Source organism: Triticum dicoccoides, chromosome 5A (assembly GCF_002162155.2).
Source record: "Triticum dicoccoides isolate Atlit2015 ecotype Zavitan chromosome 5A, WEW_v2.0, whole genome shotgun sequence".
In the NCBI taxonomy this organism is placed as follows: Eukaryota; Viridiplantae; Streptophyta; class Magnoliopsida; order Poales; family Poaceae; genus Triticum; species Triticum dicoccoides.
The window spans coordinates 438,605,513-438,628,383 of NC_041388.1; positions in this window are offsets into that span (position 1 = coordinate 438,605,513).

A 22,871-nucleotide genomic window follows, 5' to 3' on the forward strand; every position below is an offset into this window, starting at 1 on the left:
TCAAATCCTCAAACGCTTCATTAGCAGCATCACTCCAGACAAAGTTATCTATCCTTTTCATCATCTGATACAGAGGGATAGATTTCTCTCCTAATCGGCTTAACGCTACAATACGGCCCACCAGACATTGCACATCCTTAACACACACCAGCTTAACCAGAGAAGTAATGGCCTTGATTTTCTCCGAATTAGCTTCAATGCCCCTGTTAGACACCAGAAAACCCAAGAGCTTGCCTGCCGGCACACCAAAAACACACTTGGCCGGGTTAAGCATCATCTTATAAACCCTGAGATTATCAAAGGTTTCCTTCAAATCATCTATCAATGTTTCTTCCTCTCTGGATTTTACCACAATGTCCCGGTTCTCACGGATGAACTCGATGAGCGTGCTTTCCTATTTCAGATCCAGATTAGCACTGACACAGAACTTCTTGCATGAGTCACCAAGAACAAAATCAACCATCTTGGTATCATCTACTGATTTAAACTTTAGAACCGGATCATGCGTTGTGGTTGGCTTTTTCAGACACATCATATCTGTCGGGTCAACATTGTCCTTGTAAAACTTTAACTCCTCCATTGCACAAACCGACTCAGCATAAGTCGCATCCCCTTCTTCACATTCCAGAGCTATCTTACGGCTCCCATGCATTGGAATGGTTCCTTTGTGACCCGGCATCTTGAGTTGCAGATACATGTAGCACGGTCGCGCCATGAACTTGGCATAAGCCGGCCGCCCAAACAGAGCGTGATACAGACTGTGGATCTTGACCACTTCAAAGGTCAACATCTCTGACCTAGAGTCATGATGATCTCCAAAAATAACTTCCAGAGCTATCTTACCAACTGGATATGCCGACTTACCAAACACCACACCATGGAAAACAGTGTTTGATGGCTTAAGATTTTTATCAGTGAACCCCATGCGACGGAAAGTTTCATAATAAAGGATATTGATGCTGCTCCCTCCGTGCATGAGTACTTTGGTAAACTTATACCCTCCTACCTGAGGCGCAAACACCAAAGCCAAATGACCCGAATTATCAACCCGGGGCGGGTGATCTTCCCGACTCCAAACGATGGGCTGCTCAGACCAACACAGATAACGAGGAATCGCCGGTTCAACAGCATTGACTATCTCTTATGAAGCTTCTGGTCAAGCTTACACAAGCTAGTGGTAAACACATGATATTGCCTACTATTCAACTGCTTCGGGTTGCTTTGATAACCAGACTGTTGCTGCTGTTGACCCCCCTGATTACTCTATTGGTTGTGACCACCCTGGTTGCTGTGATTACCTTGATTTCCTTGGAATCTAGAATTAGAGCCGCCACCGCCGTACCCCGGACCGTGAAAGCCAGATCCAGAACCACCACCTGGCCCATGACTGTCTTGGAAAAGATGGGAATTCTTGTATTCTTTCATAATGTGACAATCTTTCCAGAGGTGCCCGGATGGTCTTTCTTCCGTACCATGTTTTGGGCAGGGCTGATTTAACCTATGCTCAAGATTGATACTGGATCCTCCAGCCCGTGGGGGCGGTTTACCTTACGGTGTTGACCATTATTCTGTGCATTGGTGTTAGCCACAAAGTCAAAACTATTATCAGCCTTGCGCTTACCATTGCATCCCTGGTTATACTGCTGCCCCTTAGCATTGTTGTTCTTTCTTCCCTTCCCCGACTTTTCATCATCAGACTCGGGGTCCTTGGTACTATCAGAATCAGCATACTTAACGAGAGCCGCCATGAGCGTCCCCATGTCATTGCAATGACGTTTGAGCCGCCCTAGCTTCTGCTTTAAGGGCATGAAACGACAATTTTTCTCCAACATCAACACTACTGAGTCGGCATTGATACGATCCGATGAGTGCAAGATGGTTGAGACCCGGCGCACCCAATGGGTCCTTGACTCACCTTCTTCTTGAACACAAGAGGACAGATCCACAATTGACATGGGTCGTTTGCATGTATCTTTGAAGTTCTGGATAAACCGGGCCTTTAACTCGGCCCATGACCCGATGGAGTTGGCAAGGAGCCCCTTTAACCAAGTGCGGGCTGTCCCTTCTAACATTAGGGGGAAATATTTAGCACATGCGGCCTCGCTGACATCCAGTAACTCCATGGCCATCTCATAACTCTCAATCCATGCCTTCGGACTTAAATCGGCTGTATAGTTAGGCACCTTGCGAGGACCTTTAAAATCCTTGGGCAGGCGCTCATTACACAGATTCGGCACCAAGCATGGTATGCCCAGGTTTCTAAAGGTCATAGCTGGCTCCACAGTGGTGGTTGGACGAACCAGAGTTGGTTGACGAGCCGCATACTGTGCCGCTAACTCGGCCTCTTGACGAGCTCTTCCTTGATCCACCACATTTTGAGCATCATCAGCACCACCGCCCACCGGGTTATGCCCGCGCGGCGTGTTATGGTTACGTCCACTGCTTAACACCGCTGACTCATCAAGATGTCTGCTATAACTCCGGCTTGGGCGAGGGGTGGAATGAACCCTATGCTGGCTGTAAGAATAAGCCTACTGCTGAACCAGCGCTGTCTGAAGGAGATCTCTAGCCCTCCGTGTTTCAACCGCCGCTGGTGACTCTCCTTCGGCCGGGATAGCTGACAATCCTGACGCTGCAGCAATCATGTTATCCAAAGGGTTAGAGAAATGACCCGGTGGCGTCGGCACGTGCTGCGGCGGGTTATTGTTCTGACGAGGCGGGTCCATCATGCGCGGCTAAACTGGCGTTCCCGTCCCTGGTGCTTCGACCCGGTTTTCTACTGCCGGGTTACTGGTTCCTGCTCCTGGCGTGTTAAAGAGATTCCTTGCCTCATAAACTGAAGGTAGACGAATCTGATGGCTCCTCCTCATGACCTCATTGGAAGCGTTCTGATCTAGCATGAGCCGGTAAGATTGTGATTGAATCCATTGAGCCTGAGCATCCAAAGCGGTCCGCTCCTCGGCCATCCTGGCATTTTCTGCGTTCAGCTCCTCCTTGACTTGCGCTATCTCATCGCGCAACTTTGTGATTGCCGCATTATGCTGATCTTGATCCGTCGGGTTAACCACCGCTGTTAACAACGTTGTCAGCTTATCTTGCAAGTCAGTCAAAGCTTGAGCCGGCGGGCGTTCAGGGCCTCCTTCGCCAGCAGCCGCTGTCGCTCCTGACCCGGAAACCAACTCCGCTGCCGTAGATGAATGATGCACGGGCTATGTACCGGCCATGAAGATTGCAACCAGATTCGGCGGCTCACAGGGGTCCGGAATACTGTCACCATCGGAACCGGCGGATCTCGGGTAGGGGTCCCGAACTGTGCGTCTAGGTGGATGGTAACAGGAGGCAGGGGACACAATGTTTTACCCAGGTTCGGGCCCTCTTAATGGAGGTAAAACCCTACGTCCTGCTTGATTAATATTGATGATATGGTTAGTACAAGAGTAGATGTACCACGAGATCAGAGAGGCTAAACCCTAGAAGCTAGCCTATGGTATGATTGTTGTTCGTCCTACGGACTAAAACCCTCCGGTTTATATAGACACCGGAGAGGGCTAGGGTTACACAGAGTCGGTTACAATGGTAGGAGATCTACATATCCATATCGCCAAGCTTGCCTTCCACGCCAAGGAAAGTCCCTTCCGGACACGGGATGAAGTCTTCAATCTTGTATTCATAGTCCAGGAGTCCGGCCGAAGGTATAGTCCGGCTATCCGGACACCCCCTAATCCAGGACTCCCTCAGTAGCCCCCGAACCAGGCTTCAATGACGACGAGTCCGGTGCACAGATTGTCTTCGGCATTGCAAGGCGGGTTCTCCAAATTCCGTGTACCTGTTGAATAATGTTCGGTTTCTTGTAGCGCTCCTTGGCTTCTACGCCCAATAATGGCCATCTTCCACATGTCAAACGAATACGAAAAGTCAGGGTGTTTTTATATTTACACCCCTAGCCGCGTGAATGAGCCGCCTATTTAAGGGGACGAGGATTTAGATCCAGACCACACCTTCTCCCTTCCGCGAGTATTCATCAGAGCGTATCCAACAGAGGTCCATTCTATCATGGCCGGCCACCGCAGCTCCTCATCTCGCCCTTCCAGCCCTCAGCCTGGAGATTGGAAGAGGTGCTCCATCCCGCACAACAAGCTAGTGACGCTCCAGACCAAGGGATTTCTCCCCCCGGCCTATATGGTCCCGGTTCGAGCCGGACTTGCCACCTATAATGGCGGAGAGCAAGTGGAGAGCGCCCCCAATCCCTCCAAAGGAGAGCGGGTATGCCTTGTCCCTTACTTAATAAGAGGGCTCGGATTTCCAATTCATCCGTTTCTCCGGGGGCTCCTGGAGCTCTATGGCCTCCAGCTGCACAACCTCACGCCTGCCTCCATATTGCATATCGCGGGCTTCGTAGCCCTCTGCGAGCTGTTTTTGGGCTGCGAAGCTCATTTTGCGCTATGGAAAAGGCTATTCTGCCTTGTGCCCTGTTCTGAGAAGGGGTCAATATATCAAGTGGGCGGAGCCGAAGTATGGCGCATCGCCGGGACCGGATATCTATCCGGAACCCCAAAGAAGGCGTCCGAGGACTGGCCTTCGGAATGGTTTTATATAGAGGATGTCCCGCTGCCGGATCCTGTCCGGATCGGCCTCCCTGAGTTCGATAGTGCTCCCCTAAAGAAGCACCTAAGCTTGCGTCCACGGAGCCCTCAGAGGGAAAGTGATAGGGATGTTCTTTACCTGATGGGCCAGATAAGATTGTTAGCTCATTCCGGACTGACCATGATGGGGGTCATGGCCGCATGCATCATGCGAGGGGTGCAGCCGCTTCAGTATAGAGGCTGCCCCATGTGGGACTTCAACGGGGAGGACGATGCCACCCGCTACGGTCGTAAGGGGCCGGATTCGGCTGCTGCTCTAATAAAGACCTTGTCCGCTTTGTACAAGGGAGAAGAGGAGGAATTTCTCCGCGTCAACCCACAGGGTGGATTTTCTATGTACAATCCCCCAAGTTGGGTAAGTGGAAACTTTTACTTGCCCATCCTTTTTATATTCCCATCATTAAATATTCAGTCTAACAACTTCAACGCAGGAACTGCGCCAGGCTGTTAAAGAAATAAACAGCCCTCCTCCACAACCCGAGGATCCGGGACAGTCCCTCGACCCGGCCTCTCAAGAGGATCCGGACTTATCTGTGGAGCTGATTGATGGGGTGTTTCATCAATAGAGCAAGGACAACACCTTGGTGGCCATTACAGCCGATTACCCAGGGCTACTCCCAGCCTCACAGGTAACTGAGACCGAAGTCCCAGCACTTTGAAAAGGGATCTATCCTCGTGTGTTTTCGATTGCCGTATGACAACCGTATTTTGCAGGGGAGGTCCTTGAGACGGGAGGCCGAGCCTGCGGCGACTAGCCAACGAGGGGCGGCAAGGCCCCGTGGGCTGAAAAGAAGTGCGGTCCGGACTGAGACGCCGGTGCAAAGGTATAGCGCGCCATCTTATTCCCAGGTGTTATTCCTTCAAGGCATATTAACGCTCGTGCTCTCTTCAGGACGAAGAGACCTCACCGGACTATATCCGGAGGGGCTGCCAATCGCGCCTCCACCAGCCAGGCTCCAAAGCCTGGTCCGGAAGCGGAGGCGAACACTAGGTGCGTGCCGGACGCCCCTCCGACAGAGGATGCAGACAGGCAGTCTGCCACCAATTCCGAGGTGGAGAGTGCCATGAACCACAGGCATCGCCGGAAAGTTCTTCGCGATGCTTGTTTCTCCCAGGAGGCATTGGATGCCTTCAATTCGGGAGATGCGTACCTCCGTGCCGCTCAAAATGGTCTAACCAGAGCCACGGAGCAGTATGTAAAAGACATACGGGTAAGAAAATTTTGGTAATTATATATATACCAGTAGCCCCTGAGACTTGAAATAGTTAGAATAACTGATTTAAGGATCATTTGTTATGCAGGTTCTTACATAAAAGAATACCCTACTGTCCCAGGAGCTGGAAGAGTGCAATGCCCAACTTGAGGCCGCACTAGCCACGGCAGGGGAGCCCAAGGAGACCCCCTCTGGTAATATACGCTTCGAAAGATAAGTATTTTGCAAAGTGGGGCGTGGGTGCAAATCTGACAAATGAAATTGCAGATGGCGCCGGATTAAATCCGCAAGAGCAACAACTCCGACGCCAGCTGAAGGCTGGTGAGAGCGTGCTGACAAAGGTGAGGCGGGAGAAGAACGATCTCCAAGATGCCAACACCAAGTTGGGCGTTGAACTGAAGGATGTTCGTGCCCAGCTGTTGGACTCCCTGAAGGAGAATCAGCGGCTTCGACGCGGCATATATAGTAAGTGCTTAAATGAACTTTGAAAAAAGAGTTCAGCGAGGAAGTCGACTAACAGAGTAATGTCTGTAGGTATGCTAACAGGTTGTCCTGCAGAGGAAATGCCCGGTTCTACGGGTGACCTTCTTCCCAAGCTCTCACGACTGCAAGAGCGAGTTCGGCAGGTGATGCAAAGCATCGTCCAGGCCTTGTGTCCATCCGTCTCCATGCCCGAAGGCCTTGGAGAGCTTGTAGAGAAGCTGAAGGGAGCGCGGTGGCGCTTCCGATTGTGGAAGATGTCGGCCTGCCGTCAAGGCGCCAGGGAGGCCTAGGCCATGGTGAAGACGCGGTACATGAAGGCTGACCCAAACCACATGGCCGAGGTCAGACCCATGGGGCCCGATGGGAAGGAGATCCCTGTGAGCTTAGTATATGGCCAAGTAGAATTGGCCGCAAAGTATTCCCAACAGGACTGTAAACTAGACAGCCTGTTAGATGGTATTGAAGAGGAATACAATCAGTCAGATTGACTATGTAATTATAATTGACATCTGTAATGCCTTCTAGCCGGATTGTAGATCGTTTGTCATGGCCGACCTTTTCGCTTCAACCTCGGGACCTGACGGTCCGGAGTGTGTCCGAATACCGTCGCGGTTATATAAGAACCAGGGTATGCATGGAGACCAGGCGTAGGGGTCATTAGTGGTTGAACAGACAAGTGCCCAACTAGTTATGTTATATTACATGGTTAGTAAGAAACATCTTCCAGGGAGAATAGTTCTGTTAGGTGTTCCTTTCCCTGGGAGGCATGCCCTAAAGTGCATGTCCATTCTGCGAAAAGAGACGCAGGAAAAACATCTGGGGGCGCATAGATAAAAAAAAGATCATCTTTAGTTCACCGACCGAATATTCCCTTAAGAACGCTAGCTTTTGGCTTCACCCAGTCTGAGGTACACATCCGGCTGACCCGGCAGTAACAATCGCAGAGGTGCTCCCTTTACCACCTAGCCGAACAATCGGGAACGTAGGGGTAAGCACAGGAGCCAGGCAACCCAGCTTGGCCAAAACTTAAGTCATATCGATGCATATACTGGCGAATAAAAGGTACTTGCGGAAGTGTGACGCATGTGTTGGGCATGAAAGCCCGTATAAATAAGCTTCTTTTAAAGCCCCCAGGTTTAATGAGAGTGGATAGCGCGTCACTTTATGAGCCTTTAAAGGCTATAGGAGAGAGAGGAGAAGGAGAGAAATCTAAGACAGAAAGTATATAAAAAATGGACAGAGGAAGGAAACGAACACAGAGTCCGGCGCTAGGCATAGAATCTTCGGAGACGGGCTGCGTTCCATGGGTTCGGCTCGAGTCGGTTATCTGATGCATCTCGCAGGCGGTAAGCTCCACCAGTCAGGACTTGGTCAATTATGAAGGGACCTTCCCACTAGGGCTTGAGTTTGTCCTTTTTCTTCTCCGACAGACGTAGAACTAGTTCGCCATCGTTGTAATTTTTGGCCCGTACTTCTCTGCTTTGGTATCTTCGAGCCTGCTGTTGATAGAATGCGGAACGGGCTTTTGCCACATCATGCTCTTCCTCCAAGGCGTCCAAACTGTCCTGCCGATCGAGCTCGGCTTCTCTTTCTTCGTACATGCGCACTCGAGGTGAGTCATGAATTATGTCGCAGGGCAAAACTTCCTCTGCGCCGTACACCATGAAGAATGGTGTGTATCCGGTGGTGCGATTTGGTGTGGTCCGCAGCCCCCAGAGTACAGAGTCGAGCTCCTCTACCCAGTGTGTATTAGATTCCTTAAGGGACCGCACTAATCTGGGTTTGATGCCGCTCATGATAAGACCATTTGCACGTTCGACCTGGCGTTAGTTTGTGGGTGATAGACGGAAGCATAATCGAGCTTGATGCCCATGTTTTTGCACCAGAGTTTTACCTCGTCGGCCGTAAAGTTCGTGCCGTTATCAGTGATGATGCTGTGGGGGACGCCATAACGGTGTACAACCCCGGATATAAAGTCTATCAGCGGTCCGGATTCGGCTGTCTTAACAGGCTTGGCTTCTATCCATTTGGTGAACTTATCCACCATGACCAGTAAGTATTTTTTCTTGTGGGTTCCGCCTTTAAGGGGTCCAACCATGTCAACCCCCAGACCGCGAAGGGCCAAGTGATGGGGATAGTTTGGAGGGCGGTGGGTGGCATATGGCTTTGGTTTGCAAAAAGCTGGCAACCGACGCATCGTTGGACTAAGTCCTGGGCGTCTGCTCGGGCCGTCGGCCAATAAAAGCCTGTACGGAAGGCCTTGCTTACAAGGGACCGAGCTGCAGCGTGATGACCGCCGAGTCCGGCATGAATTTCATCCAGGAGGTTCCGCCCTTCCTCTTCGGAGATGCACCTTTGAAGAACTCCGGTAGTGCTTTTCTTATAAAGCTCTCCCTCATGGACTTTATAGGCTTTAGATCGCCGCACTATGCAGCGTGCCTCATTTTGGTCCTCGGAGAGTTCCTGCCTAGTAAGGTAGGCGAGGAATGGTTCTGTCCACGGGGCGATGACGGCCATTATTACGTGCGTTGAAAGTCTTATTTCATTGGCAGAGCCTCCAATTATGTCAGAGTGTTTGGTGTCGGGCAGTGCGGTTGGGTCCGGGCTGTTATTGCCGGGTTCCCCTTCCCATACTACGGATGGCTTGAACAGCCTTTCCAGGAAGATGTTGGGGGGGGACTACATCGCGTTTTGCACCGATGCGTGCCAGGACATCTGTCGCCTGATTATTTTCCCAGGCTATATGGTGAAATTTGATCCCTTTGAACCGAGCTGACATTTTTAGGACGGTGTTGCGATAAGCTGCCATTTTTGGATCCTTGGCATCAAAGTCTCCATTTATTTGGGATATTGCGAGGTTCGAGTCCCCGCGCACCTCTAGGTGTTGAAAGCCCATGGATACTGCCATCCGGAGACCATGTAAAAGGGCCTCATATTCGGCTGCGTTGTTGGAGTCTGTGTACATTATCTGGAGTACGAATTGAACTGTGTCTCTTGTGGGGGACATCAAAACAACGCCAGCCCCTAGACTGGCCAACATTTTGGAGCCGCCAAAGTGCATGACCCAATTTGAATATGTGCCGTACTCTTTAGGGAGTTCGGCCTCCGTCCATTCTGCGACAAAGTCGGCCAAAAATTTGCGACTTGATAGCTCGCCGTGGCTTGTAAGTTATGTCAAACGGGAGGAGCTCAATGGCCCATTTTGCAATCCGACCCGTTGCGTCGCGGTTGTTTATAATATCGTTAAGTGGCACTTCCGAGGCTACTGTTATTGAACACTCTTGAAAGTAGTGTCGCAACTTCCGGGATGCCATAAATACCGCGTACGCAATCTTTTGATAATGTGGGTACCGTGACTTGCACAGAGTAAGGACAGTGGACACATAGTAGACCGGCTTTTGAAGGGGGAATTTGTGTTCGTCCGTTTCTCGTTCGACGACGAGCACTGCGCTTAAGACCTGATGGGTTGCTGCAATGTATAATAGCATTGGTTCGCCAATGTTTGGCGCGGCCAGGACTGGGTTTGTTGCCAAGATGGCTTTTATTTCATCGAGTCCGGCCGTGGCTGCATCCGTCCACTCGAAGTGTTCGGTGCGCCGAAGGAGGCGTTAAAGGGGTAGGGCCTTTTCTCCTAAGCGGGAGATAAAGCGGCTTAGAGCCGCCACGCATCCGGTTAATTTTTGTATTTGTTTGAGGTCCTTCGGGATATCCAATTGTGACAGAGCTTGGATCTTGGCTGGATTTGCTTCAATTCCTCTACCGGATACAATGAAGCCCAAGAGCTTTCTGGCTGGAACACCGAAAACGCATTTTTCCGGGTTGAGCTTGATGTCGTATGTTCGGAGGTTATCGAATGCTAGCCAGTCCGGGTGTTTTATATCTTTGATGAATCCGGCCTCCAATAGCTTGGCTAGTTCCTCTCCCATGGCCTATCTCTTAGGCTCGGAAAAACACCAAAGAGCCTGTTTGACCGGCTTGAATCCTTTTAGGATATTTAAGCTATGTTCGGCTAGCCTGCGTGGGATTCCTGGCATGTTTGAAGGGTGCCAGGCAAAAATGTCCCAGTTCTCTCGTAGGAACTCTTGTAGTGCAGCATCTACATCAAGGTTTAACTGTGCCTCGATGGAAGCTGTTTTATTGGGGTCCGTTGGATGGACCTGGAATTTGACTATTTCATCTGCCGGTTTAAAGGAGGTGGACTTGGATCTTTTATCGAGTATCACATCGTCCCTATTCACCATGGAGCGCAGCGCAGTCAGTTCCTCAGCCGCTAGGGCTTCGGATAGTGCCTCGAGGGCCAGTGTGGTTGTCTTGTTTTCGGCACGGAGTGCTATGTCCGGATCACTAGCGAGAGTGATGATTCCGTTAGGCCCGGGTATCTTGAGCTTCATGTACCCGTAATGGGGTATTGCTTGGAAGACTGTAAACGCTTCCCGCCCTAGCAGAGCGTGATATCCGCTACTGAACGGGGCCACCTGGAACGTGACCTCTTCGGACCTGTAATTATCCGGCGTGCCAAACACCACATCTAGTGTGATTTTTCCTGTACAGCACGCTTCCCGACTGGGCATTATTCCTCTAAAGGTTGTGCTGCTTTGCTCAATTCAGTTCCAGTCTATTTCCATTTTTTTTGAAGGGTTTCCTCATAAATTAGGTTCAATCCGCTACCGCCATCCATGAGTACCTTGGTAAGACAAAAGCCGTCCACTATTGGACTGAGGACCAATGCGGCTGGTGCTCAGGCTGTTCGGAATTTAGGTTCATCACTGGCGTTAAAAGTAATAGCCATGTCGCTCCATGGGTTTATTGTTGCTACTTGGTAGACTTCGGCAAGGTTGCGGAGTGTTCTTTTTCGCATATTATTTGTTGCGAAAGTCTTGAAGACTGTTAATATCGTACTGGTGTCTCTGGGGTGGCTTTCTGTGGCTTCTGGAATTAGAAGATCTTCGCCAATTTTTGCCACGTACCGGAGTATCCAACATGCTCTAAGGCTATGAGTTGGTGTGGCGCCCTCTGCACTATGAATTTTATAGGGTCCATTAAGCCATCCTTCCAGCACGGTTCCGTGCCCTGTAGAGGGCTTTTGCTTTTTGGTATTGAACCCGGGTGTCTCACGATGATGCACCCTTTTATTTTGGACTGGGTTTGTATTCAAGGCCAGATTGTCCCAAAATTTTATTTCGGTTTTCCAGGCGCTTTCCATCACACAGTACTTTCATACTATGGACGCCAAATCGGCGAAGCGTGTAATATCACGGCGACTTATGGCGTTGAGGATTCCCTTGTCCGTGCAGTTATTGCAGAAGAATGAAATTGCATCTTCCTCGCGGCAGTCCTTTATCCTGTTCATAACCAGGAGGAATCTGGCCTAGTAATGATGTACTGTTTCTTCGGGCTCTTGCCTAATTTGGGATAGATCGCTTATGTACGGGTGGGTGGGTGGAATCAAATCCGAAACCTCACCCAATCTGAGACCCAGGGGCCAAGGAGTTTCCGAACTCGGAAGTTTGGATTCTTGGATGCTGTCCAATGAATCTAGCCCGTCGCCTGACTTTAAGTTCAGGTCTTGAGTAATGTCCTCCCCTCCGCGGGTATCCGGCTTGGAGGGATCGGGAATCCGGACATAGCTAGTCCTTAAGATAGATGAAGGGTCGCCGCATTGTCCCTCTACCACGGCAACGTGATGGTTGACCTGGGGAGAGTTAATCTCTCTCGGATCGGGTTTAGGCCCAATCTGGTCGTAATCCGTAGCGACTCCCAGGGCGGCGAAACGATCCAAGAGCTCGTTTAGGGAAGAGAGCTCCATTGGATCTAGCTGCTCGGTGAATTCCGAGCTGACATGAAGATTGCTTTCGATGACCCGAGAAGTCATCGTCGGTGCAACAGCCGAACGGGCGGTCATAAGGAAACCACCTAGCCTGAGAGTCTGGCCGACAGCCAAAGCTCCCTTAGCAATGGTGCCGTCTTTAAAGACGGGATGAGGCATCCTTCCTGATGGCGATGACACAGAGGAACTCTCAATGAAAGCACCAATGTCGGTGTCAAAACTGGCGGATCTCGGGTAGGGGGTCCCGAACTGTGCGTCTAGGCGGACGGTAACAGGAGGCAGGGGACACAATGTTTTACCCAGGTTCGGGCCCTCTTGATGGAGGTAAAACCCCGCGTCCTGCTTGATTAATATTGATGATATGGGTAGTACAAGAGTAGATCTACCACGAGATCAGAGAGGCTAAACCCTAGAAGCTAGCCTATGGTATGATTGGTGTTCGTCCTACGGACTAAAACCCTCCGGTTTATATAGACATCGAAGAGGGCTAGGGTTACACAGAGTCGGTTACAATGGTAGGAGATCTACATATCCGTATCGCCAAGCTTGCCTTCCACGCCAAGGAAAGCCCCTTTCGGACACGGGACGAAGTCTTCAACCTTGTATCTTCATAGTCCAGGAGTCCGGCCGAAGGTATAGTCCGGCTATCCGGACACCCCCTAATCTAGGACTCCCTCAGCCTCCTTCCCCGGCAGCCGTTGCCGTTGCTGACCCGGAAACCAACTCCGCTACCGTAGATGAATGCTGCACGGGCTGTGTACCGGCCATGAAGATTGCAGCCGGATTCGGCGGCTCACAGGGGTCCGGAATACTATCGCCATCGGAAGAGCCCCCAAGCCGGCCATCCGGCAGTTGATACAATGACTCTGTCTCACCGGTGGATGATTCACCATCAGCATAAACGATGGTCTCATCATCAAATGCTGGTCTATCCTCATATTCCACTCCATGGATAAATCCCACGAAGGCACGATTCATGCCAGGCCGAACCCAGGCGGGTCTCGCACGCTGAGCCATCTCGACGATGTCGGTGCAGATGTCCGGCTCAGGACCCGGTTCGCCGATCTTGCTGATGAAGACATGGATTCCACCAAAGGGGACCCGGTACCCGTACTCAATTGAACCGGCCTCGGGGCCACATCCTGCATCGTCGATGTAGAGCTTGCCGCGACGACTCTTGGTCATCTGGCCCATGGCGTATCCCTTGATCCCTTTGAAGTTGCCCTTTAAGAACTCGAAACCATTGTGCGATAGCCCCACGGTGGGCGCCAACTGTCATGGAATTGTCATGGCAGATGTCCTAGTGTGAGGACTTAGTCGTGGAGCCATCGCGTTGAGGTTAGCTTAAAGGGGTTAATCGGGACAAAGGACACGAGGAGTTTATATTGGTTCGGCTCCTTACGATGAAGGTAAATGCCTAGTCCAGTTCGTAGTTAGTATTTCTAGGGTTCTGATGAGTAGGGAGCGAATACGCTTGACCCGGCTCTCGATCTGTTGTTTCTTTTCCTAAGATGTCGCTAGGTCGTCCCCTTATATACACGGGTTGACGCCCTACGGCCCTTAGAGTCCCGGCCGGTTTATACAACATATCTGACTTGGTGATCTTTCTTACATACCTTACAGTACAAGTTTTATATACATGGCGGTTTATATCTATGGGCCTTAAGCCGCCTTCAGGTCTGGAACCTCTACTAAGCCTACCTATGAACCGCCACATGAACTTGGGCTTCATTGTGATGAATCATCATAGGGACAACCCGGCCCCTCCTGGGCGGGTCATGCCTAGCTAATAGTTATATCCCCAACAAGTAAAGTATTATCGAGTGTTCTGAAGTCACTACCACAAATATGGCATGCGCATCAAGTGCGGAGCAAATGCTATCTACCGTATCGTCTATCCATACTTCATATCCATAAGCAGACGGTTCCAGGTACAGAACATGTTCTACTCCAACGTATACTTCATGCCACATACGCCACCAACTGTAGCTTCCCCAAGCTGGTTATAACATACGAACAATTAAGGGTTTCCCCATGGACACAACCAGATGTGGGTTTACTTGTGCTCCCCTATCAATTGCACGGACTCGAAATTGAGTCTTTTACTCACACCTCGAGTTACCACAACATCCTAACCCCTACAATGATAGTGGTTCCTCCACGGCCAATCACGATGATAATGCGAGCGAGGCATCCTGTTAACACTCGTGAAGAATACTAATTCAAACATGAACAAATCATATTGGATCGCTTGGGAATAATTATTCTAATCATAAAATATTTCATTTGTATCCCTGAGAACAAGTACATCTACTCAAACAAGTTAACATACACACAGAGGAGAGGGTCAAGTCACAAGCCGAGATCGAGCCGGTGAAGGGAGAAGGCATGGCGGTGCCGATGATGATGTTGGTGGTGGCGGTAGTGCCCATGGTGGTGGAGGTGAGGACGGTGCCGGTGGAGGTGCCGACGCGGTGGAGATGTCACTGAGCCGAAGGCCTGTGCTCATGGGAGCCCTCTCTTCTTCCCTTGATCTTGTCCGTCTCCTATGGTGGATGGAGCAGCAATGGAGATGGACTTGTATGTCCTGATGATGAATGAGATGACATGTCGGTGGCTAGGGTATGGAGGTACATATATATGACGCATGTTTAGTCTCCTTTGATGTGATGCGTCCAAGGGCTCAAGATGAGCCTTATCCTCTCCCAAACCCTTCTTTATTGTCCAAGGATCTCGTGAGAACAAACAAGGACGAAATTAGTGCAGAATCCATCTAAAAGGGCAATTTCGGAGGTGTCTGCATGCCATATGACCATGAATACTCATATGGTACGCTGCCTTTCATTTTGTTCCTCTCCGGTAAATCAGCTGCCATTTGTTCATACGAACAATGATTTTGACGTTCTTGGGCTTGATGGATTCGTGAGAGCGAGGCCAATCCATTTCCAGTTTTAGATCTTGATTTGGAGAATTTGGGGTGAGGGGGTCCAGGATTACGGGGTCCTCGGGCGTCCGGGCTATGTGATATGGGCCGGACTAATGGGCCGTGGAGATGCAAGACGGAAGATTTTCCCTGTGTCTGGATGGGACTCTCCTTGGCATGGACGGCAAGTTTAGCGTGCGGATATGAAGATTCCTTTCTCTGTAAACCAACCCTATACAAACCCTAGCCCCCTTAGGTGTCTATACAAACCGGAGGGTTTAGTCCATAGAGGCAATCATAACCATATAGGCTAGACATCTAGGGTTTAGCCATTACGGTCTCGTGGTAGATCAATTCTTGTAACCCCTATACTCATCAAAGTCAATCAAGCAGGAAGTAGGGTACTACCTCCATCAACGGGCCCGAACTTGGGTAAACACTGTGTCCCCTGTCTCCTGTTACATTCGATCCTTAGACGCATAGTTTGGGACCCCCTACCCGAGATCTGCCGGTTTTGACACCGACATTGGTGCTTTCATTGAGAGTTCCATTGTGCTGTCGTCGAAAGGCTCGATGGCTCCATCAATCATCCACAACAATGCTGCCGCGAACGAGATTTTCTCCTCGGCCAGATCTTTGTATTCGGAGGCTTCGCATTGTGTGCCAACTCAGTTGACCATTTGGAGCAGATTGACAGCTACGCCCCTGGTCACCAGATCAGTTTTGGAAATCTGAACTATGTCGCTGATATCCGAGGAGACTTGATCTTCCAAGGGTTCACGGCCTCAACCACCGCTCTGGCTTTAGATCCGGAGCGCGTCACCAGGTCCGAAGACGGGAGTCTAGATCCCGCCGGACTCTATGCAGCCTTAGAGCTCAACACTGGAAAACCAGAGAGAATATCTCCGGCAATCATTGCAAAACCGAAATCTTCTCCGGACACTAATTTCGAACCATGGAGGACCGCGTCATGCGAGCTCAGCCGAGAAACTTTCGATCATGTCCAAACCCCGCTCTTAAACGAGGCTTTGGACCTAATGCGATCCCTCGTCATCATAGAGGAACCGCTTCTAAATCACGCCCAGCTCAGACTAGGGGCTAGAAATATGGAACTTTACTTCCCACCCACCACCCACTTCATAGCCACTATCGACGATTTAACCGACATGCTTGGTTACGCCTCCGAAGACATCGACGGTATGGACGTCGATGCTGGAGAGGAGAAGGCCCAGAACCCACCAGTCACCGGACGTTGGACGGCCACCTCCTCGTATGACGTATACATGGTGGATACACCTAAAGATGACGACAGCAATGATGAGAAAAACCCACTCGAGGATGAATCTCCTGAGATACCGCCAAAACGTCAACAGCAGTGCTACTCCAAATCGCGTCGCGACAAGAACAGCGATGCCGGCACCGGAGATAATAATACTCGGGAGAACGCTGAAGACCCCATCGAGCCAGCATCCGAACAGGACGATTGGGAGGATGGGCACATTGATCCCGACGAGCAAGCAGGGAACAAAGACTCGGAGGACATCAACTATCCGCCACTCTTCGAGGACGACATGAGCCTCGGCGACGAAGATTTTATCGTGCCAGAGGAACCCCTTGAACAAGAGCGCTTCAAGCACCGGATAATAGCCATGGCTAGAAGCCTAAAAAAGAAGCAGCAACAGCTTCAAGCTGACCAAGATCTGCTCAACGACAGATGAACTAATGTCCTGGTAGCTGAAGAGTACAGCCTCGAACGCCCAACATAGAGTTACCCGAAGCGTAAGCTGTTACCCCAATTCGACAACGAGGCGCTGGAGCCCATACCTCCCGCACATAATGCGGCTAACGGACTCAACCGACCACCACGTGGCCGGGGCAGAGCGGCAGCTCAAGCCGAACACCAGCCCCCTCCACCTCGCCGTAAAAGCAGAGAAACAACAACTCGGGGATACACATACGACCTATGACAAGACTTGGAAAATAGAGTAGGTCAGACCAGATCAATCTATGGATCGCGGGGGCACGCCGCGACACGAGAGGACGGTTCCCAATCCCGGTGCAGCAAGCACAACCGCGCCCCGGCCAAAAACCGCATACGGACTTCATCCGAACTGCGCCGTGACATGGCCCGATATAGGGGCGCCGCACTCCCCCTATACTTCACCGATGAGGTAATGGAGCACCAGTTCCCAGAAGGGTTCAAACCCATGAACATTGAATCATACGACGGCACAGTAGATCCCGCAGTATGGATTGAAGGCTTTCTTCTCCACATTCACATGGCTCGCGGTGACGATCTACACGCCATCAAATACCTTCCCCTCAAACTTAAGGAACTAGCACGGCACTGGCTGAACAGTCTACCAGAAAATTCTATTGATAGCTGGGAGGACCTGGAGGATGCATTCAGAGACAACTTCGAAGGTACCTATGTTCGGCCCCCAGATGCCGATGACCTCAGCCACATAATCCAGCAACCCGGGGAATCGACCCGACAGCTTTGGACAAGGTTCCTAATAAAAAAGAACCAGATTGTGGATTGTCTGTATGCAGAAGCCCTCGCAGCCTTCAAACATAGCGTCGCGATGAGTGGCTTGCCCGACACCTCGGCCAAGAAAAGCCTAAGTCCATGGTAGCCCTCACCGCACTTATGACCCATTTTTGCGCGGGAGAAGACAGTTGGCTTTCTCACAGAAGCAATAGCACCAACGACCCTGGTACCTCCGAAACAAGGGACGGCAATGGCAAGCCACGACGCGACAAGAACAAACGTCAAAACAATAACGAAGGAGCCCAAGACACGGCGGTCAACGCCGGATTCAGCGGCCCCAAACACGTTCACCGGAAAAAAAACCACTCAAGGCAAACAGAGATGGCCCATCCAGTCTAGCCAGAATACTGGACCGGCCTTGCCAGATTCATGGCACCCCCGATAAACTAGCCAATCATACCAACAGAAATTGTTGGGTCTTTAAGCGGGCCAGCAAGCTTAACGCCAAACACAAGGGAAAAGGATTGCCAAGCGACGACGATAACCAAGAGTCCCGTCAGCCAAACACAAGGGGACAGAAGTTATTTCCCCCCGAAGTAAAAACGGTGAACATGATATATGTCACACATGTCCCTAGGAGGGAGTGCAAACGCGCACTACGGGGTGTCTACGCCATAGAGCCGGTCACCCCCAAATTTAACCCATGGTCGGCTTGTTCGATCACCTTCGATCAAAAGGACTACCCAACCAGTATCCGTCATGGAGGTTCGGCAGCTGTGGTCCTTGATCCAATCATTGGTGGATTCCACCTTATGCGAGTCCTCATGGATGGCGGCAGCAGTCTGAATCTACTTTATCAAGACATTGTCCGCAAAATGGGCATTGATCCATCAAGAATCAAGCCCACTAAAACTACCTTTAAGGGAGTAATACCTGGCAAAGAGGCCCGCTGTACGGGCTCAATCACGCTGGATGTAGTCTTTGGCTGCCGGGCAACTTCCGAAGCGAAGACTTGATCTTCAACATCATCCCCTTCCGCAGCGGCTATCATGCACTGCTCGGACGAACCGCTTTTCCCGCTTCAATGCGGTCCCGTATTACACCTATTTGAAGCTCAAGATGCCCGGTCCACGTGGCGTCATTACAATCAATGGAAACATGGAGCACTCCCTTCGTACTGAGGAGCATACAGCGGCCATAGCGGCCGAAGTACAAAGCGGCCCTTTCAAGCCGCACATCCCCTTGGCTATTAGGCCATCGGACTTGTTCACATAGGACCGGTCAGTTCTACATACCGACAGTCCGACAACTTCAGGTTTGGATTAGCAGCCGAGCCTCTGTCGATCGCCACGTACATCAGCGGAATTCGTACCGCACGTGCACAATTATGCACTCAAAATACCTTAGGCATCGGCGGAGGCAATATACAGACAGGCCTATAAAAAGGTTTGTCCTTATACAGCCTTCCCCTTTATTTAATCACCTTTTCTCATTTACCACAGGTGAGTCAAAACCTACTCATTCTTCGGACCCACGAGGACTCCTTCTGATCCCGGTTCCGTATACATGGCCGAAGACCATTCCTTTAAAGAAAACTTTCTTATTTGGGCGAAAGCAGCGCAGATGTGTGGCAGGAAGGTGCAAAGCATTTTGCAGACCACAACTTCGCTCAAGAACCTGTATAGAGCTTTTCCCTTAGCCCTAGACCCCCGGCATGTAAAATGGCCTTGGTGATTATGATACCTTCTATAAGATTATGTTTTGAAGTATCAATCAGATTTTAGTGAACCAAAATTCTTATTCGGTATCATTTTTACCTACAGACATTATTCCGCCTGTTAATCGGTCTCACGTATACACCTGGGCATAAAATTACCAGGGCTCTATAAGGCAACACATGTGTTGCCAAACAAAAGTCCGAACAGCTTTACAGCAAAATTCAGCATTCCGAGCTCGGCATTATATGTATCGGCTCCGAATCATGTCTTTGGTCAATAGTTGGGTTGCCCGGCTCCTATGCTTGCTACCTTGTGTTTCGTCTGATCGGCTAGGGTAGTAAAGGGAGAACTACTGCGATTGTGTTTCTGGTTAGTCTGATTAAGCACCTCAGTAGAGAAAGCCAAAAACTGACTGTCATGATACAGCGAGAGCTGGTCAGCCACTCGGCGATTCATTACAATCCTTAGCGATTCTTTGGTATCAAACGAAGGACCGTTTCTCGGTCACATATGTAACGCATCTGCATCAGGGTAGCTGCGTACATACTAGGGGCTACCTAATAGACCCATTGTCGAACTCCTATAGCTAAGTGAGAGCAATAAAACTGAATAGTCTGATTGCCTGGTTCGCCGCACTGACACCTCCTTCAAGGACCAAGACGTTGGGTTAAGTGTAGTTATGCGCAATTCTGAACACCCAGTAGCATCTACATGGGGGCTGAAGCCGACGAGTGGGAACTCTCAGATACAATAAACGGTCGCACAGGAGGATAAACACTTTTCATCAAGGAATGAATATATTACAAAACACTTAGTTTATAAACACAAATCCCCGGATAGTTCGGACTCTTTTATTCGAACACTACGTCCTTAGAGCACTGGCTCTCTATAAGGCGAGCACCTTTTAGCACATCCTCAAAATAGCGCTCCGGTGTGCGGTGGGCCTTGCTTTTAGAAGGACCCTCAACTGCCACCTTTTCGGCATACATTTTCACCCAGTGCATCTTGACACGGGTGAAAGCCATACGCGCTCCTTCCATACAGGACCACCTCTTGACGGCGTCAATCTGGGGCAGTGGATCGACGAGACGTCACACAAGGCCGAAGTAGCTGTCCGGAATGACTTTAACCGGCCACAACCGGACTATGACGTCCCTCATGGCCGCAGCGGACATCTTATGCAGCTCCGCCCATTGCGCCATCTGGTCATTTAGCAGTAGGGGACGCTCCCGCTCCACAAACTGCGACCGGAAGAGCTTGTCCGACTCGTACCCCTCCTGGGCCTAGAAGAATTGGGCGGTGTCCGCAGCACTCATCGACATATCCGCATATGCGTTTGGAGAACTCCACAGTCGATTAAGCAAGGCATACTTCCGGTCCCCAAATTTAGCCTATAAAAGAAAATTCTTACCAGCCACTATCTGACTGGCTTGACGGATTTCCTCCCACGCTGCGCGGGATTCAGACCATGCCTCCGAAGCATCTTGAAGGGCCTTGGCAAGTTCGATCCCCTTCGCCTTATTTTCTGTTTCCAAGGACCCACACTTGGCGGCAGTGTCCTTGAGTTTTGATCCATCTCGGTCACCTCTTCCTCAAAATGGCACCGAGCAGCCTGTTTGGCCGTCAAGTCTGCAGCCGTCTTATCGGCAGCTGCCTTGCTTACCCTTGCTTGCTCCTTGGCTTGAGCAAGCTCCCTCCTGAGGGTTTCCACTGCGGCGGCACCATCTGTACAAACACGCACATTGCAGCTCTTGAATTTCCACAGACAACACGGACATAAAAAGGCATAAAGTAAGATGTATCTTCTACCTTGCGCCTGCTTGAGCCGCATGTTAACAAGGACCAGGTCCTCCTTGGCTCGCTCCATTTTCCGCTTGAGTTCAGAAATTTCTGCAGATTGGGCAGTCGCCGCTAACCTTGAAGCCTGTTTTCATCCAAAGAAAACAATGTGTTACCACCTGATAATTGATTATTGATCCTCTGCTCGCTTTTCTTTCCAAAACCGAACAGAGTCTCAAGGGCTACTATCTGTGTACATGCATGTAGTTCACAAAAATGACCAAAACATTACATTGTGTACCTCAAAGCCTGCTAGCAGGCTAGTGAAGGCTTCATTCAGCCCGCTCTTGGCGGACTGAATCTACTCAGACACCGTGCCTAGCAGGATATGGTGATCATTTAGGATGAACGCATTTTGAAGTGCACCCGCCATTGTATTCGGCGCCTCTGGATTAGTAGAGGTCGCCACTCCCTCTTCACCTGCATGAGATCGTTCACTAGACCCCGGGCCGCGTGGGTCTCCGGAGTAGTCTGTGGCTGGGGGATGGATTGACCGGGCCTTCCTCGACGGTCTCCATAAGGACCATCCTCCCTGGCCCTCCGGCAGCCGAGGTATTACCCTCTGGCATCATTAAATCACCCCCCCCACCCACCCGTGTCTTTTCAAGGCTTGGGGAGGGCCTATGGACGACACCTTGGCATCATCCGCCTTAGGCGGCGGGGAGGCTAATGGAGGCAACCCGCTCTCCATCATCTCCGCTGGCAGATCCCCTGAGGATGAAGATAGTGGGGGAAGATCGTGGGCCAAACTAAAAGAAAGAACTTAGAGTTACCATCACAGTTCATTGATTGAATAAGTGCAGAAAATCCCGCACCACTTACGAGTCGGCTTGGGGCTTAGTCCGGCCCTGGTACTTCAGGACAACCTTGGCGTCTGACTCCAAGTCATCGGGGAGGGTAATTTTGTCCCTCTTGGATGCTTCGGCTTCTAGGTTTTCGGAGGCCGCTCTCTTTTTTCCCTTGCTGGGAGGATCTTCTTCTTCCTCCTCCTCCTCGTCGTCATCACCCTCGTGAGAGGACTAGGCATCAGCATCTTCGGACATTGCGTCCGAAGTGCTCTCCTCTCTTTTCTTCTTCTTGTCCTTCTTTATCAGCGCCTTGTATGGCGCCGGGACCAGCATCCTCATTAGAAGGGGATTGGCTGGGTCTTCGAGCGCGGAGCTGGACACCGGATCTCCTCCGCCTTATTAATCCAGACCTATTTGGGGATGGATTACTTAGCACCTCTTCCTCGGGTTGTTGAAGCCTATGGGTGTTCAGAGTTTTTAGAATTTACCTCGGAGGATGGATGGTTGCAGTTGAGGCTAGTGTCGTCTGAGGACCTTGGCCACGATTTCTGCTTCTTAAAAAGCAGCTTCCAGATCCCCTTATGCATTGTGTCGTAGAACTGTTGTAGGGTCTGCGGCCCTTCTGAATTGAACTCCCGCATCTTGAGGGGCCGCCTCTGGCAGGGAAGTTCTCGGTGGATCAGCATCACTTGGACTACGTCAGCAATTGTAACGTCCTTTGTTATCATGCTCTCGACGCGTTTCTGCAGCCGTAGCACCTCAGGGACCGACCCCCAGTCCGGACTCTTGTTTGTCTAGGATGTAAGCCTCATCGGGAGTCTGGATCTAAAGGCTAGTGCGGCCGCCCACTTGGAGCCGCAGGGTTCTGTGATATAGAACCATTCCTGTTGCCATATTTTGATGGTGTCCACAAAAACTCCCTTTGGCCAATTGACTTTGGGAAGC